The following is a 16024-nucleotide window of genomic DNA, read 5'->3' on the forward strand; positions in this document are numbered from 1 at the left end:
AGAGACACTACTAGAGTGCTCGAAACACCTTCCATTGGAGAGTTGTATTATGGTTGTAAATGCCAGGTTATCTTGCCATCTGTAGACACTACTAGAATGCTCCAAACACCTTCCATCGGAGTGTTGTATTAGAGTTGTAAATGATATATTATCTTGCCATCGGGAGACACTACTAGAGTGCTCAAAATAAACATCAATTGGAATGTTGTATTAGGCTTGTAAATGCCCTGTTATCTTGCCATCTAGAGACACTACAAGAGTGCTCCAAACATCTTCAATTGTAGTGTTTTGTTAGGAGTATTTTATTAGGGTTACAACAACCATATTATCTTGCCATATAGAGAAACTACTAGGGTGCTCCAAATACCTTCAATTGGAGTGTTGTTTTAGAGTTGTAAATGCCCTATTATCTTGCCATATAGAGACACGACTAGAGTGCTCCAAACACCTTCAATTGGAGAGTTATATTAGGGTTGTTAATATCATATTATCTTAGAATCTAGAGACACTACTAAAGTGCTCCCAACACCTTTAATTTGAGTATTGTATGAGGGTTGTAAATGCCCTATTATATTGTCATCTGGTGACACTACTAGAGTGCCCCAAAAACATTCAATTGGAGTATTGGAGTTGTAAATGCCCTGTTATCTTGCCATCTGGAGACACTACTAAACTGCTCCAAATACCTTCAATTGGAGTATTGTATTAGGATTGTAAATGCTCAATTATCTTGCCATATAGAGACACTACTAGAGTCCTATAAACACCTTCTATTGGAGTATTGTATTAGGGTTATAAAAGCCATATTATCTTTCCATATGAAGACTTCACTGGAGTGCTTCAAACACCTTCAATTGTAGTATTTTATTATGGTTACAGCAACCCTCTTATCTTGCTATATATATACAATACTAGGGTGCTCCAATCACCTTCAACTAGAGTGTTGTATTAGGGTTGCAAATGCCCTATTATCTTGCTATATTGAGACACTACAACAGTGCTTGAAACACCTTCCATTGGAGAGTTGTATTAAGGTTGTAAATTCCCGATTATCCTGCAATCTTGAGACACTACTAGAGTGTTCCACACACCTTCAATTAGAGTGATGTATTAGGGTTGTAAATGTCCTATTATCTTGTCATTTGGAGACACTACTAAAGTGCTCCAAACACCTTCAATTAGAGTGTTGTATTAAGGTTGTCAATGCCCTGCTATCTTGCCATCTTGAGACACTACTAGAGTGCTACAGACACCTTCAATTGGAGTATTGCATTAGGGTTGTAAATGTGATATTATCTTTCCATATAAAGACACTACTGCAGTTCTCCAAACACCTTGAATTGGAGTATTTTATTAGAGTTACAACAGCCCTCATATCTTGCCATATAGATACAATACTAGAGTGCTCCAAACACCTTCAATTAGAGTGTTGTATTAGGGTTGTAAATGTCCTATTGTCTTGCAATCTGGAGACACTACTAGAGTGCTCCAAACACCTTCAGTTGGAGTGTTGTCTTAGGGTTGTAAATGCCCTACTCTCTTGCAATCTGGAGGCACTACAAGAGTGCTCCAAACAAATTCAATTAGGGTGTGGTATTAGGGTTGTAAATACCCTATTATCTTGCCATCTAGAGACACTACTGGAGTGCTTCAAACACCTTCAATTAGAGTGTTGTATTAGGGTTGTAAATGCCCTATTTATCTTGCCATCTGGAGACACTCCTAAAGAACTCAAAACACTATCAACTAGAGTGTTGTATTAGGGTTGTAAATGCCCAGTTATCTTACCATATGGAGATACTACTAGAGTTCTCCAAACACCTTCAATTAGAGTATTGTATTAGGGTTGTAAATGCTCTATTATCTAGCCATATAGAAACCCTACTAGAGTGCTACAAACACATTCAATTAGTGTGTGGTATTAGGGTTGTAAATACCCTATTATCTTGCCATCTGGAGACACTACTAGAGTGCTCAAAACACCATCGACTGGAGTGTTGTATAAGGGTTGTAAATGCCATGTTATCTTGCCATCTGAAGATACTACTAGAGTCCTCCAAACAACTTCAATTGGAATGTTGTATTGGGGATGTAAATGCCCTCTTATCTTGCCATATCGAGACACTACTAGAGTGCAACACCTTCACCTGGAGGGTTGTATTAGGGTTGTAAATGCCCAATTATCGTGCTATATTGAGACACTACTATGGTGCTCCAAACACTTTCAATTGGAGTGTTGTCTTAGGGTTGTAAATGTCATGTTATCTTGTCATCTGGAGACACAACTAGAGTCCTCAAAACTCCATCAACTGGAGTGTTGTATTAGGTTTGTAAATGTCATGTTATCTTGCCATCTGGAGACACTACTAGACTGCTCGAAACACCTTCAATTGGAGAGTTGTATTAAGGTTGTAAATGCCCTATTATCTTGCAATCTGGAGACACCACTAGAGGGCTCGAAACACCTTCCATTAGAGAGTTGTATTAGGGTTGTAAATATCAGGTTATCTTGCCATCTGTAGACACTATTATAGTGCACCAAACGCCTTCAATTGGAATATTTTATTAGGGTTACAACAGCCCTCTTATCTTACCATATAGATACACTACTTGGGTGCTCCAAACGCCTTCAACTGGAGTATTGTATAAAGGTTGTAAATGCCCTATTATCATGCCATATAAAGACACTACTGCAGTGCTCCAAGCACCTTCAATTGGAGTATGTTAGTTGGGTGACAATAGCCCTCTTATCTCGCCATATAGATACACTACTAGGGTGCTCCAAACACCTTCAAGTGGAGTGTTGTATTAGGGTTGTAAATGCCCTATTAATTTGCTATATAGAGACACTACTAGAGTGCTCCAAACACCTTCAATTGGAGAGTTGTATTAGGGTTGTAAATGCCCTATTATCTTGCAATCTACACTACTAGAGTGCTCGAAACACCTTCCATTGGAGAGTTGTATTAGGGTTGTAAATGCCAGGTTATCTTGCCATCTGTAGACACTACTAGAGTCCTCCAAACACCTTCAATCGGAGTGATGTATTAGAGTTGTAAATGACCTATTATCTTGCCATCGGGAGACACTACTAGAGTGCTCAAAATAAACATCAATTGGAGTATTAGGCTTGTAAATGCCTTGTTATATTCATCTGGAGACTACTAGAGTGCTCCAAACATCTTCAATTGGAGCGTTTTGTTAGGAGTATTTTATTAGGGCTAAAACAACCATATTATCTTGCCAAATAGAGACACTACTAGGGTGCTCCAAATACCTTCAATTGGAGTGTTGTATTAGGGTTGTAAATGCCCTATTATCATGCCTTAAAGAGACACTACTAGAGTGCTACAAGCTCCTTCAATTGGAGTATTGTATTAGGATTGTAAATGTCTTATTGTCTTGCCATATAAAGACACTACTGGAGTGCTCCAAACACCTTCAATTGGAGTATTTTATTACGGTTTCAATAGCCCTCTTATCTTGCCAAATAGATACACTACTAGACTGCTCCAAACACATTCAATTAGAGTGTTCTATTAGTGTTGTAAATGCTCTATTATCTTGTAATCTAGAGACCCAACTAGAGTGCTACGAACACCTTCAATTGGACTATTGTATTAGGGTTGTCAATGCCCTGTTATCTTGCCATCTGGAGACACTACTAGAGTGCTTAAAACACCATTAACTGTAGTGTTCTATTAGGGTTGTAAATGTCCTATTATCTTGCCATATGGAGACACTACTAGAGCGCTCCAAACACCTTCGATTGGAGTGTTGTATTAGTGTTGTAAATGCCCTATTATCTTGTCATTTGGAGACACTACTAAAGTGCTCCAAACACCTTCAATTTGAGTGTTGTATTAAAGTTGTAAATGTCATATTATCTTGCAATCTGGAGACACTACTAGAGTGCTCCAAACACCTTCAGTTGGAGTGTTGTGTTAGGGTTGTAAATGCCCTACTATCTTGACATCTGGAGACACTACAAGAGTGCTCCAAAGACATTCAATTAGGGTGTGGTATTAGGGTTGTAAATCCCCTATTATCTTGTAATCTGGAGACACTACTATGGTGCACCAAACACCTTCAATTGGAGTATTGTATTAGGGTCGTAAATGTCCTATTGTCTTTCATATAAGGACACTACTGGAGTGCTCCACACACCTTCAATTGGAGTATTTTATTACGGTTTCAATAGCCCTCTTATCTTGCCATATAGATACACTACTAGACTGCTCCAAACACCTTCAATTAGAGTGTTCTATTAGTGTTGTAAATGCTCTATTATCTTATAATCTAGAGACCCAACTAGAGTGCTCCGAACACCTTCAATTGGAGTATTGTATTAGGGTTGTAAATGCCCTATTTTCTAGCCATCTGGAGACACTACTAGAGTGCTTAAAACACCATTAACTGTAGTGTTGTATTTGGGTTGTAAATACCCTGTTATCTTGCCATCTTGAGACACTACAAGAGTGCTCCAAACACCTTCGATTGGAGTGTTGTATTAGGGTTGTGAATGCCCTATTATCTTGTCATTTGGGGACACTACTAAAGTGCTCCCAACACCTTCATTTAGAGTGTTGTATTAAGGTTGTAAATGCCCTGTTATCTTGCCATCTTGAGACGCTACTAGAGTGCTCCAAACACCTTCAATTGGAGTATTATATTAGGGTTGTAAATGTCGTATTGTCTTGCCATATAAAGACACTTCTAGAGTGCTCCAAACACCTTCAATTGAAGTATTTTATTACGGTTTCAATAGCCCTCTTATCTTGCCATATAGATACACTAATAGACTGCTCCAAACACCTTCAATTAGAGTGTTCTATTAGGGTTGTAAATGCTCTATTATCTTGCTATCTAGAGACCCTACTAGAGTGCTCCGAACAACTTCAATTGGAGTATTGTATTAGGGTTGTAAATGCCTTATTTTCTAGCCATTTGGAGACACTACTAGAGTGCTTAAAACACCATTAACTGTAGTGTTGTATTAGGGTTGTAAATTCCCTGTTATCTTGCCATCTGGAGACACTACTAGAGTTCTCCAAACACCTTCGATTGGAGTGTTGTATTAGGGTTGTAAATGCCCTATTATCTTGTCATTTGGAGACCCTACTAAAGTGCTCCAAACACCTTCAATTAGAGTGTTGTATTAAGGTTTTAAATGCCCTGTTATCTTGCCATCTGGAGACACTACTAGAGTTCTCCAAACACCTTCAATTGGAGTATTGTATTAGGGTTGTAAATGTGCTATTATCTTGCAATATAGAGACACTACTAGAGTGCTACAGACACCTTCAATTGGAGTATTGCATTAGGGTTGTAAATGTGCTATTATCTTGCCATATAAAGACACTACTGGAGTTCTCCAAACACCTTCAATTGTAGTATTTTATTAGGGTTACAACAGCCCCCATATCTTTCCATATAGATACAATACTAGAATGCTCCAAACACCTTCAAATTGAGTGTTGTATTAAAGTTGTAAATGTCATATTATCTTGCATTCCGGAGGCACTACTAGAGTGCTCCAAACACCTTCAGTTGGAGTGTTGTGTTAGGGTTGTAAATGGCCTACTATTTTGACATCTGGGGACACTAGAAGAGTGCTCCAAAGACATTCAATTAGGGTGTGGTATTAGGGTTGTAAATGCCCTATTATCTTGTAATATGGAGACACTACTATAGTGCACCAAACACCTTCAATTGGAGTATTGTATTAGGGTTGTAAATGTCCTATTCTCTTGCCATATAATGACACTACTGGAGTGGTCCAAACACCTTCAATTGGAGTATTTTAGCACGGTTTCAATAGCCCTCTTATCTTGCCATATAGATACACTACTAGACTGCTCCAAGTACCTTCAATTAGAGTATTCTATTAGGGTTGTAAATGCTCTATTATCTTGCAATCTAGAGACCCTACTAGAATGCTCTGAACACCTTCAAATGGAGTATTTTATTAGGGTTGTAAATGCCCTATTTTCTAGCCATCTGGAGACACTACTAGAGTGCTTAAAACATCATTAACTGTAGTGTTGTATTTGGGTTGTAAATGCCCTGTTATCTTCCCATCTTGAGACACTACTAGAGTGCTCCAAACACCTTCGATTGGAGTGTTGTATTAGGGTTGTGAATGCCCTATTATCTTGTCATTTGGGGACAGTACTAAAGTGCTCCAAACACCTTCAATTAGAGTGTTGTATTAAGGTTGTAAATGCTCTGTTATCTTGCCATCTTGAGACGCTACTAGAGTGCTTAAAACACCATTAAATGTAGTGTTGTATTAGGGTTGTAAATGCCCTGTTATCTTGCCATCTTGAGAAACTACTAGAGTGCTCCCAACACCTTCGATTGGAGTGTTGTATTAGGGTTGTAAATGCCCTATTATCTTGTCATTTGGAGACACTACTAAAGTGCTTCAAACACCTTCAATTAGAGTGTTGTATTAAGGTTATAAATGTCCTATTGTCTTGCCATCTGGAGACACTACTAAAGTGCTCCCAACACCTTTAATTCGAGTATTGTATGAGGGTTGTAAATACCCTATTATATTGCCATCTGGTAACACTACTAGAGTGCCCCAAAAACATTCAATTGGAGTATTGTATTAGGGTTGTAAATGCCCTATTATCATGCCATAAAGAGACACTACTAGAATGCTACAAGCATCTTCAATTGGAGTATTGTATTAGGGTTGTAAATGTCCTATTGTATTGCCATATAAAGACACTACTGGAGTGCTCCAGACACCTTCAATTGGAGTATTTTATTACGGTTTCAATAGCCCTCTTATCTTGCCATATAGATTCGCTACTATACTGCTCCAAACACCTTCAATTAGAGTGTTCTATTAGGGTTGTAAATGCTCTATTATCTTGCAATCTAGGGACCCTACTAGAGTGCTCCGAACACCTTCAATTGGAGTGTTGTATTATGGTTGTGAATGCCCAATTTTCCAGTCATCTGGAGACACTACTAGAGTGCTTAAAGCATCATTAACTGTAGTGTTGTATTAGGGTTGTAAAAGTCCTGTTATCTTGCCATCTGGAGACACTACTAAAGTGCTCCAAACACCTTTAATTGGAGTATTGTATTAGGGTTGTAAAAGCCATATTATCTTTCCATATGAAGACTTCACTTATGTGCTCCACACACCTTCAATTGAAGTATTTTATTTTGGTTACAGCAACCCTCTTATCTTGCTATATATATACAATACTAGGGTGCTCCAATCACCTTCAACTGGAGTGTTGTATTAGGGTTGAAAATGCCCTATTATCTTGCTATATAGAGACATTACTAGAGTGCTTGAAACACCTTCCTTTGGAGAGTTGTATTAGGGTTGTAAATTCCCGATTATCTTGCAATCTGGAGACACTACTAGAGTGCTCCACACACCTTCAATTAGATTTATGTATTAGGGTTGTAAATGTGCAATTATCTTGCAATCTGGTGACACTACTAGAGTGCTCCAAACACCTTACATTTGAGTGTTGTATTAGGGTTGTAAATACCCTGTTATCTTGCCATCTCGAGACACTACTATAGTGCTCCAAACACCTTCGATGGGAGTGTTGTATTAGGGTTGTAAATGCCCTATTATCTTGTCATTTGGAGACACTACTAAAGTGCTCCAAACGCCTTCAATTAGAGTGTTGTATTAAGGTTGTAAATGCCCTGTTATTTTGCCATCTGGCGACACTACTAGTGTGCTCCAAACACCTTCAATTGGAGTATTGTATTAGGGTTGTAAATGTCATATTATCTTGCCATATAGAAACACTACTAGAGTGCTACAGACACCTTCCATTGCAGTATTGCATTAGGGTTGTAAATGTGCTATTATCTCGACATATAAAGACACTATTGGAGTTCTCCAAACACCTTCAATTGGAGTATTTTATTAGGGTTACAACAGCCCCCCATATCTTGCCATATAGAAATAATCCTAGAGTGCTCCAAACACCTTCAATTAGAGTGTTGTATTAAAGTTATAAATGTCCTATTATCTTGCAATCTGGAGACACTAGAGTGCTCCAAACACCTTCAGTTGGAGTGTTGTGTTAGGGTTGTAAATGCCCTACTATCTTCCCATCTGGAGACACTACAAGAGTGCTCCAAAGACATTCAATTAGGGTGTGGTATTAGGGTTGTAAATACCCTATTATCTTGCCATCTGGAGACACTACTAGAGTGCTCAAAACACCATCGACTGGAGTGTTGTATTTGGGTTGTAAATGCCATGTTATCTTGCCATCTGGAGATACTATTAGAGTCCTCCAAACAACTTCAATTGGAGTGTTGTATTGGGGTTGTAAATGCCCTCTTATCTTGCCATATCGAGACACAACTAGAGGACTACAAACACCTTCAATTGGGGTATTGTATTAGGGTTGTAAATGTCCTATTGTCTTGCTATATAAAGACACCACTGGAGTGCTCGAAACACCTTCAATTGGAGAGTTGTATTAGGATGGTAAATGCCCTATTATCTTGCAATTTGGAGACACTACCGGAGTGCTCCAAACACTTTCAATTGGAGTGTTGTCTTAGGGTTGTAAATGTCATGTTATCTTGTCATCTGGAGACACTACTAGAGTCCTCAAAACTCCATCAACTGGAGTGTTGTATTAGGTTTGTAAATGCCCTGTTATCTTTGCCATCTAGAGACACTACTAGAGTGTCCAAACACCTTCAATTGGAGTATTTTATGGTTATTGTAACTCTACAAACACCTTCAATTGGAGTATTGTATTAGGGATGTAAATGTCATATTATCTTGCCATATAAAGACACTACTGGAGTGCTTCAAACACCTTTAATTGGAGTATTTTAGTAGGGTTACAATAACCATCTTATATTGCCATATAGATACACTACTAGGGTGCTCCAAACACCTTGAATTGGAGTATTGTATTAAGGTTGTAAATGTCCTATTATCTTGCTATATAGAGACACTACGAGAGTGCTCGAAACACTTTCAATTGGAGAGTTGTATTAGGGTTGTAAATGTCATATTATCTTGCAATCTGGAGACACTACTAGGGAGCTCAAAACACCTTCAATTAGAATGTTGTATTAGGGTTGTAAATGCCCTATTATCTTGCAATCTGGAGACACTACTAGAGTGCTCCAAACACATTCAATTGGAGTATAATAACTTTAATAAACCTATTTCTGAAATTTTATTTTCAATCTAGAATATGTTGTTAGCCTTAGTCTTTCTTATTCTAAAAAGATTATTCAAGTGTCTTGGGGGATATGGATGTTCAAGTTTGACTTAGCAATTGTCATCGAAATCTTTCTCTTCCACAATTCAATAAGTGTAAACTCCCTAAACCTAAATGCAATTTGCTGAAATCAAACATGCACAACAAAGACTAGGTAAACATCCTAATAACAAGAGACCCTATTCATGGTTAGGTAAAACTCTAGTTTTCACAAGTACAAAAAGTAAACATGTAATGCAAAGATACCTGGTTCCTACACCTTCTCCCCCAAGCTTAAATCTTTACATCATGGTGATGTTAATCAATTCAGAAACTTAAAGGAGAAGGGTCAGAACCAGTGAACTTACAGACTTTAGAAGGGATGACGCGCACCGGCAAAGGTGACTCCTTCTCGTGCGCAATATCGTTGGAACTCCGCGAAGGCCTCACTCATGAGTTTGTTGAAATTCTCCAAGTGATTGAGCCTCTTCAGTATTTCATCAAAGTCTACTCCTTCTCTGTTCAGGTATGATCTTATGGCTACTGTAGGGGATACAGGCTTATCAGAATATCTCACAATGTGGTAGGAGCGAACCGTGAGATTTTGCGTGTGGTTATGGTACATCCGTGTGCTATTGAGCATGCGGTTCAGTTCGTCCATGTGCAACTGAGGGGGGCAGTGGAGAGGGTGTAGTTTTGTTGTGGCTGCAACCTGATTTCTGGGACAACGCATCTTTTGTCCTTCCTAGGCTCTGTGAGGAGATTGTCATCGGTGCGAGGTTGTCCTCTCCTTCTTCATTGGCTTGGTTTCGAGGGTTGCGATCGGTGGGGGTATAATGGTCGGTTTGGATGAGGGTGAAGTATTTGTTGACCAAGAAGAGATAGTATAGAAGATTGCCCGTGTTTTGATCAAAGGCCATCTTGACATGCCTAGTCCTGTTCAAGAAGGTTATGTTGAGGCAATTTTATCCCGCGGCCTCTTGTTTGTGACTCACATGGATGTTGAGGTACTTGCATAGTAAGGTGACGATCCTTTCTACGACAATAACCCTATCCATGCACAAATCGGTGGCCACCACGCATAGATGTTCCCGGACAAAGTATCCGATGTTTGGCTGCCACGTCTATGAGTCGTTCTTCCTTTGTTGAAGGAAGAAGATGTCACGTTCGGTCACCTCATCATTGGCCTCCCCCGTGGCGAATATGGAGTTGGCAAGTATGATTTGGACATATCGCAAGGGTGCCTCTAAGATATGGCGCGCATCCTTAGGGTGTTATTTCTCCAACTCCATTGAGACTTCCTCCCAAAAGCTTTGCCTCACCATACAAGGCCCTAGGTCGGTATGACTAGATTTGGGGGTCCCCAAAGCCTCGTTAATCTCGTGATCCAACATATGATACCCCTTGTTGTAGATTGCGAAAGATGTGACTCCTCCGTCTACATGAATGATTGATAGAAGCTCCAAGCTGAGGTGTATGTATGACTTCTTTGTCCTCAATTTGCTGGCCAGTCCCCAAACATGGATGTTTGACAACAAGGTTCTTACTTCTCCAAAGATGTTCATGGCTCTCATGGAGTTGTAACACATAGCCTTGGTATTCACCACTTGGCGCTCCTTCAGGGCTTGGTATCGTACTTGGCGGATGTCAGATTTGAAGTTGAGTCACATTTCGGTTGGTGCTTCCCATGGTGGAAGACCTTTGCTCATATCAGAGTTGTCGGCCATCTCCAAAGATTTCGTGCAGTTCGTGAAGGATCCGTGCGGTTTAGTGCTGAACCATGTGCTTCTGGAATGCTGCGACAACCTACATAATTTCTTGAACTTGGATGATTAGAGAGAATTTTGAAAATTGCTAAGTATTGTGAGAGAAAATGACATATAATTAAGTCAGGATTTATAGGGAGAGTAGTAATCAAGATATTGGAGTAGTGGAGTGTTACTTATTTTGGATTATGGGTGGTTATTTTGCTTAATGCATAAAAACCTCCAAATTAATCGAATTATGGTTATTCTCTTGTTTGATCATGTCTCCAAATTCTTCTAAGTCCCTGTGATCATAGAATGCAGTTAGTATACGAATCATAGCTGCCAGAAAATCTAGAACTTTTAGAAAATTTTCCTGAATTTTCTTCAATCCGCACAAGTACCAGAATCGCGTGCAATTTGCTGCCAAACCATGTGCTTGTTGGTATTACCTTATTCAGAGCCAGCGGCGATTCGTGTGCGACTGGTTTTACCTTATTCAGAGCCAGCATGCGATATGAAGCCAGAATACTTAGAACTTCTTCCATTTTGACAACTGATGGGGCATTTCGGTCGTGTGCGGTTCTCCGGTGATCCGCACGTCCGCGAGATATAAGATTTTTCTTTAGCCATGGTTGCTTCTGCTGGAGCTCCATCTGTGTGCGATTCTAGCTTGAACCGTGTGCTACTGAGATTGCTATTTATAGGGAGATATGAATTTTGGCATTCTCTCAATTGCATGCGGTTCAGTGTTGAAATAGTGTGATAGGCGAAAAGTTCCAAACTGATGTATTTGCTCAGACTTTTAACAGAAGCATTCAGGTTAAGTACTTATTGTACCCATTAGTTGTAACTCTCTATGTAGGCTTTAAGTGTTAAGTTATCCCTCTTAAGTGTGCAAGTCCTAACCATGACCTAACTATAGTTATGCTAAGAAAAGAGAATGCAAAAAGTAAAAACAAATGTAAAGGAAGTTCTTGGGTTCCTCCCAAGCAGCGCTTGTTTATGGTCTAAAGCTCGACCATGCTGCACCTAGTTTTAGTGGTTGGGTGGTGGCAAGAAGGTTCCCCTTTCACTAGTTGGTATCCTTCATATCCACATTCTTTTCGGTGGTTGATGCACTTGCAACTCTCCTTAGGAATTCACCTCCGGCTGACCCGGTAGGTTGGATCTTCCTCTTGAGAAATTGGCAAAATCATTTGCTAGATGAGCAACCTGATTTTCGACATTCTTCGTTCTGTCGGTTAGTGCAGCCACTCTTGCAACCATGTCATCACTTGCCTTCTTTTGAGATCTAACGAATTCATCCATCCTCCACTCTAAATAAGGCTTGCGAGGTGGTTGAGCATCTAATTGTCGCTACGAATATGGTATAGTTAGAATTGTAGTTGTTAGATTGAGGATTCCCTACCATGGCAATTTGCTCGGCCTCGATCTCGGTCATGAGAGGACAAGGGTCCTTAGGATTGTGAGGCTCTCCACAGTCATCGCATGTTACAATGTTTGTCATTGTTGCTTTTTCGGTTGTCAACTTGGATACAGCATTAGTTAATGCGTCCATTTTGGCAGAGAGGAGGGTGAAGTCATTGACATTGTGCTTGCCCGGAGTGGTGGCCCTATTCGGAGAACGGACTGAGGTTGAGTAATTTTAGCTTTGGCACAAGTCATTTATGATTCGGTTAGCATCCTTGACACTTTGACTAATTAATGCTCCTCCAGCGAATGAGTCTAGTATTTGCTTCAGATGAGGGAAGAGACCATCATAGAAAGATTGTAGAACTAGCCATTTACCAAGTCCATGGTGGGGACACTCTCATAAGAGGTCCTTGTGGCGCTCTCATGCATCATTTAGAGATTCTCTATCTTGTTGTTGAAAACCGGTGATTCTCGATCAATAGTCAGCTGTCATCTTCAGTGGAAAGTACTTGGCAAGGAAGGCGGTGGCGAGTGTGATCTCGCTCTACTCCTTCTTGTCGAATGGAATCACTGTGATGGTGAGGAAGTTAGAGATGTGGATATGGGGGTTATCTCCCGGTCGGCCTTCAAATCGGTTTCTTTGTACTTCATGGATGTATGAAGTCTTGAGTTCGATTTGAGCATTGGCGGTTGGTATACGAATGCTACTTCGGTTGTGCTCCACAGTTGGCATGGAATCGTCATTGATAGGTCTAGTCTCTTCTTCATTAGCTTCCACTCGGTTGGGTGGAGCTTGGTGGTTGTGTTGTAGTGTCGGGTCCGGTAGAACTCCATCATTGGAAGACATCTCGTAAGGTTTGGACGGAATTCTCTTGGAGGTCTTGCTTTCTTACGTACTTCCTCTTGACTGAAGTTGAGAGAGAAGGGGTTAACTTCTTGTTTGAGTTGAGAGCTAGACTGGATCTCGTGTATCTAGCCAGTGTATGCACCTACAAGAAGAAAATAAGAGATTAAGAAAGATTGAGAAAAGAGATTAAGAAAAGAAACTAAAAGACCTAGATTCAGTTTAGTAACTTAGACACCTTAATGACAATGTAAAGATTCGTGAGAATTTTTACACCATCCCCGGCAACGGTGCCAAAAAGTTTGATAGGGTGGAAATCAATGCTAATAATATCCATAACCCTAATGTCTACTATACTGTCGATCCACAAACATATGAATCTATCGTATAGTATAGATTGGGGTGTCGATCCGCATGGATGGTGTATTAAGAGATTTAAGTAAACTAAGGTCTAGGTTATCGGTTCCTTTAGGTGGGTTGAGTGTGTTTGGTTGATTGATTGTTGGTTGCTTGGTTGTAATTATTGAATTACAATAGAGGAGTAGTAGTAGATTAAGTATTTAGAAGATGGACTTCTATGGAATCAGACATTCTATCATTCAAACTTGTTTAATCTAGGTTCTGTTTGTCGTAACAATAGCGCACGGTCTGTCACCAACCGCATGCTATTGCTAATACCTATCAGTTGCAAAGTTACTCAATAGCATGCGGCTCTATCACCATCCGCACACATTTGGGTAAACCGGACAAAGTCTGGTTTCAACTCTAGTCGGAATCGCATACGGTTTAGCCTGAACCATACACGCCCTGTATTGGTATCTCTGCGATTTGAGAGCTGTTAATCATATTCTAGTGTTGATCTCCGGTCAGTCTCACAACACCCTAATTGAGTAATGATAAGTACTTGTCGGGTACTTAGCACAATTGCATGTAGATTAATGATAAGTCCTAATTACTAATATTACAAAAGGGTCAAGTTCACTTGGTCGGTCCTTCCTCTAACCTTTGGTAATAGCAACAATTAAGAAACCCCACTATTAGTGATGGAATGCGACATTCGTCTGCTAAACCACTTCATAATAGGTTCCTTAACTGTGGTTCGAATGCAAGCGGTCAACTGGTCAGTCTATTCTACTTGTATCTATGATAACTTATATTCTTCGGATATTGGTTAACCCCAATTAGGTATGAGTGGATTGCGCACTCCACACATACGAGATCACTTTAAGCACACAATAAACAAGAGCATAAGGCATAAAATCTCAGTAAGAATTCAGATCATAGTGCAAAGATAATAATAAATGAACAACTAGATTAAACTCATAAGAATTCAAGATTACATGTCTTCACCCTAGAATAAAGTTGTTTAGCCCCTCATGGCGGGTAACAATATGCAAAACACATATATAAAATTAATCTTTGAAAATAATATGCTAAAGTCTTAGAGAATTTTTTTTTTATGAAATTAAAATAATGAGCTTTCAAGGAATAAACCAGCTTGTATTCTATATAGATCGTTAATTTAATCAATTTAAATTAATTATAGTTAATTAGATCATCTAATTATTTATTTTATTAAAATAAATTATATATATATAAATTAATCTGAAACTTTTGGTGAGATATCAGAAATTATAGATCCCGAAAATAAATATAAAAAAATGAAATTAATACAATGTGCTTCTAAGAATTTGTGAATTAGAAATTAAACGAATTAAATAAACTAGAATGACACGTGGGGCACATGTATAGTCCATTCTCTCTAAACCTCATCTTGCTTCCTATCTCTCTCTTCATCTTGATTTTCACCTGATCTCTCTCTAATTGTTTACTCTCTCCTTGTGTGGTAATTTCTCAGCATGCCAGCGTTTGCTAAAGATCATTTGATCATTGAGCTGCTTACTTTCCTTACCGAGCCTAATTGCTCTCTTACATATTGCAACATGAATAATATTCGCAGTGTTATATTCTATTCTTTCTCTGTTTTATGTTGGTGTTCCTCTTGAACCGGATTTAGGGTTTTAGACAGTTTGAAAATTAAGCTTTGTAGAGTAATATGGATGTCGATATATGACTGGAGTGATGGCTGATGGCATAGACGTATACATGCCAAGCCCTCTATTTCTCTTCTCTCCTCTCTCTTGATTACACCGAGGCTCAAGGTATGAAACATCTTTATTTCACTTAAGTTTCTTTAATTAATAGGAAGAAGTTATAAATAATTTTGTTCCTATGTTCCCCTTAATTTAGTTAAATATTTGGTGTGCGTGAATGTATATGTGCATGTCTTTTACATGATTATAGATAATTAGAAAAAGACTAAAGGCATATATTTACAAAATCATACATAGTAGATCTTTTACTCATATTTATGCTTAATTAATGGCTGCGTTGATATATATTATGGATATTGTCTACAATTATTTCATATATACTAATCATGTGGGTTAAAGTGTAATATGTTTACTAGTATGATTATGTTAGAATCTGAATATCATTTCCAATAATGAATTGATAAACTTAACATAAGCTTTCAATGAATTTGTTAATTAAGTCATTCTCTTGTGCTAAGTACATACTAGTAAATATATATGTATATATAATTAAGATCTTAGTTTTTAAGAGGACTTAATTAGAGATAAAGTTAAAGGGATGTGTGGGCCAGATTTAGAGTTTTGCTCTAAATCTGTACATGGGCATGATTCAAAGATATATTTCTATTTGGAAAATGAGTATGAACTTTAGTATATATATCCTAGAAATGTTGTATTGCATATGCATGAATAATTAAAGACTTGGTA

The 16024-nt window shown here is 38.7% G+C and overlaps 1 non-coding gene across 1 annotated transcript; it reads left to right on the top strand.

Annotated features, from left to right (window-relative positions):
- The first annotated feature begins 12756 nt into the window (after positions 1-12756).
- Positions 12757-12862, top strand: LOC144567884 (small nucleolar RNA R71). Its single transcript, XR_013515533.1, has one exon. It is a non-coding gene; the product is annotated as a small nucleolar RNA R71 (small nucleolar RNA).
- Positions 12863-16024: the final 3162 nt, after the last annotated feature.

This window comes from Carex rostrata, chromosome 16 (assembly GCF_964058835.1).
Source record: "Carex rostrata chromosome 16, lpCarRost1.2, whole genome shotgun sequence".
Classification (NCBI taxonomy): domain Eukaryota; kingdom Viridiplantae; phylum Streptophyta; class Magnoliopsida; order Poales; family Cyperaceae; genus Carex; species Carex rostrata.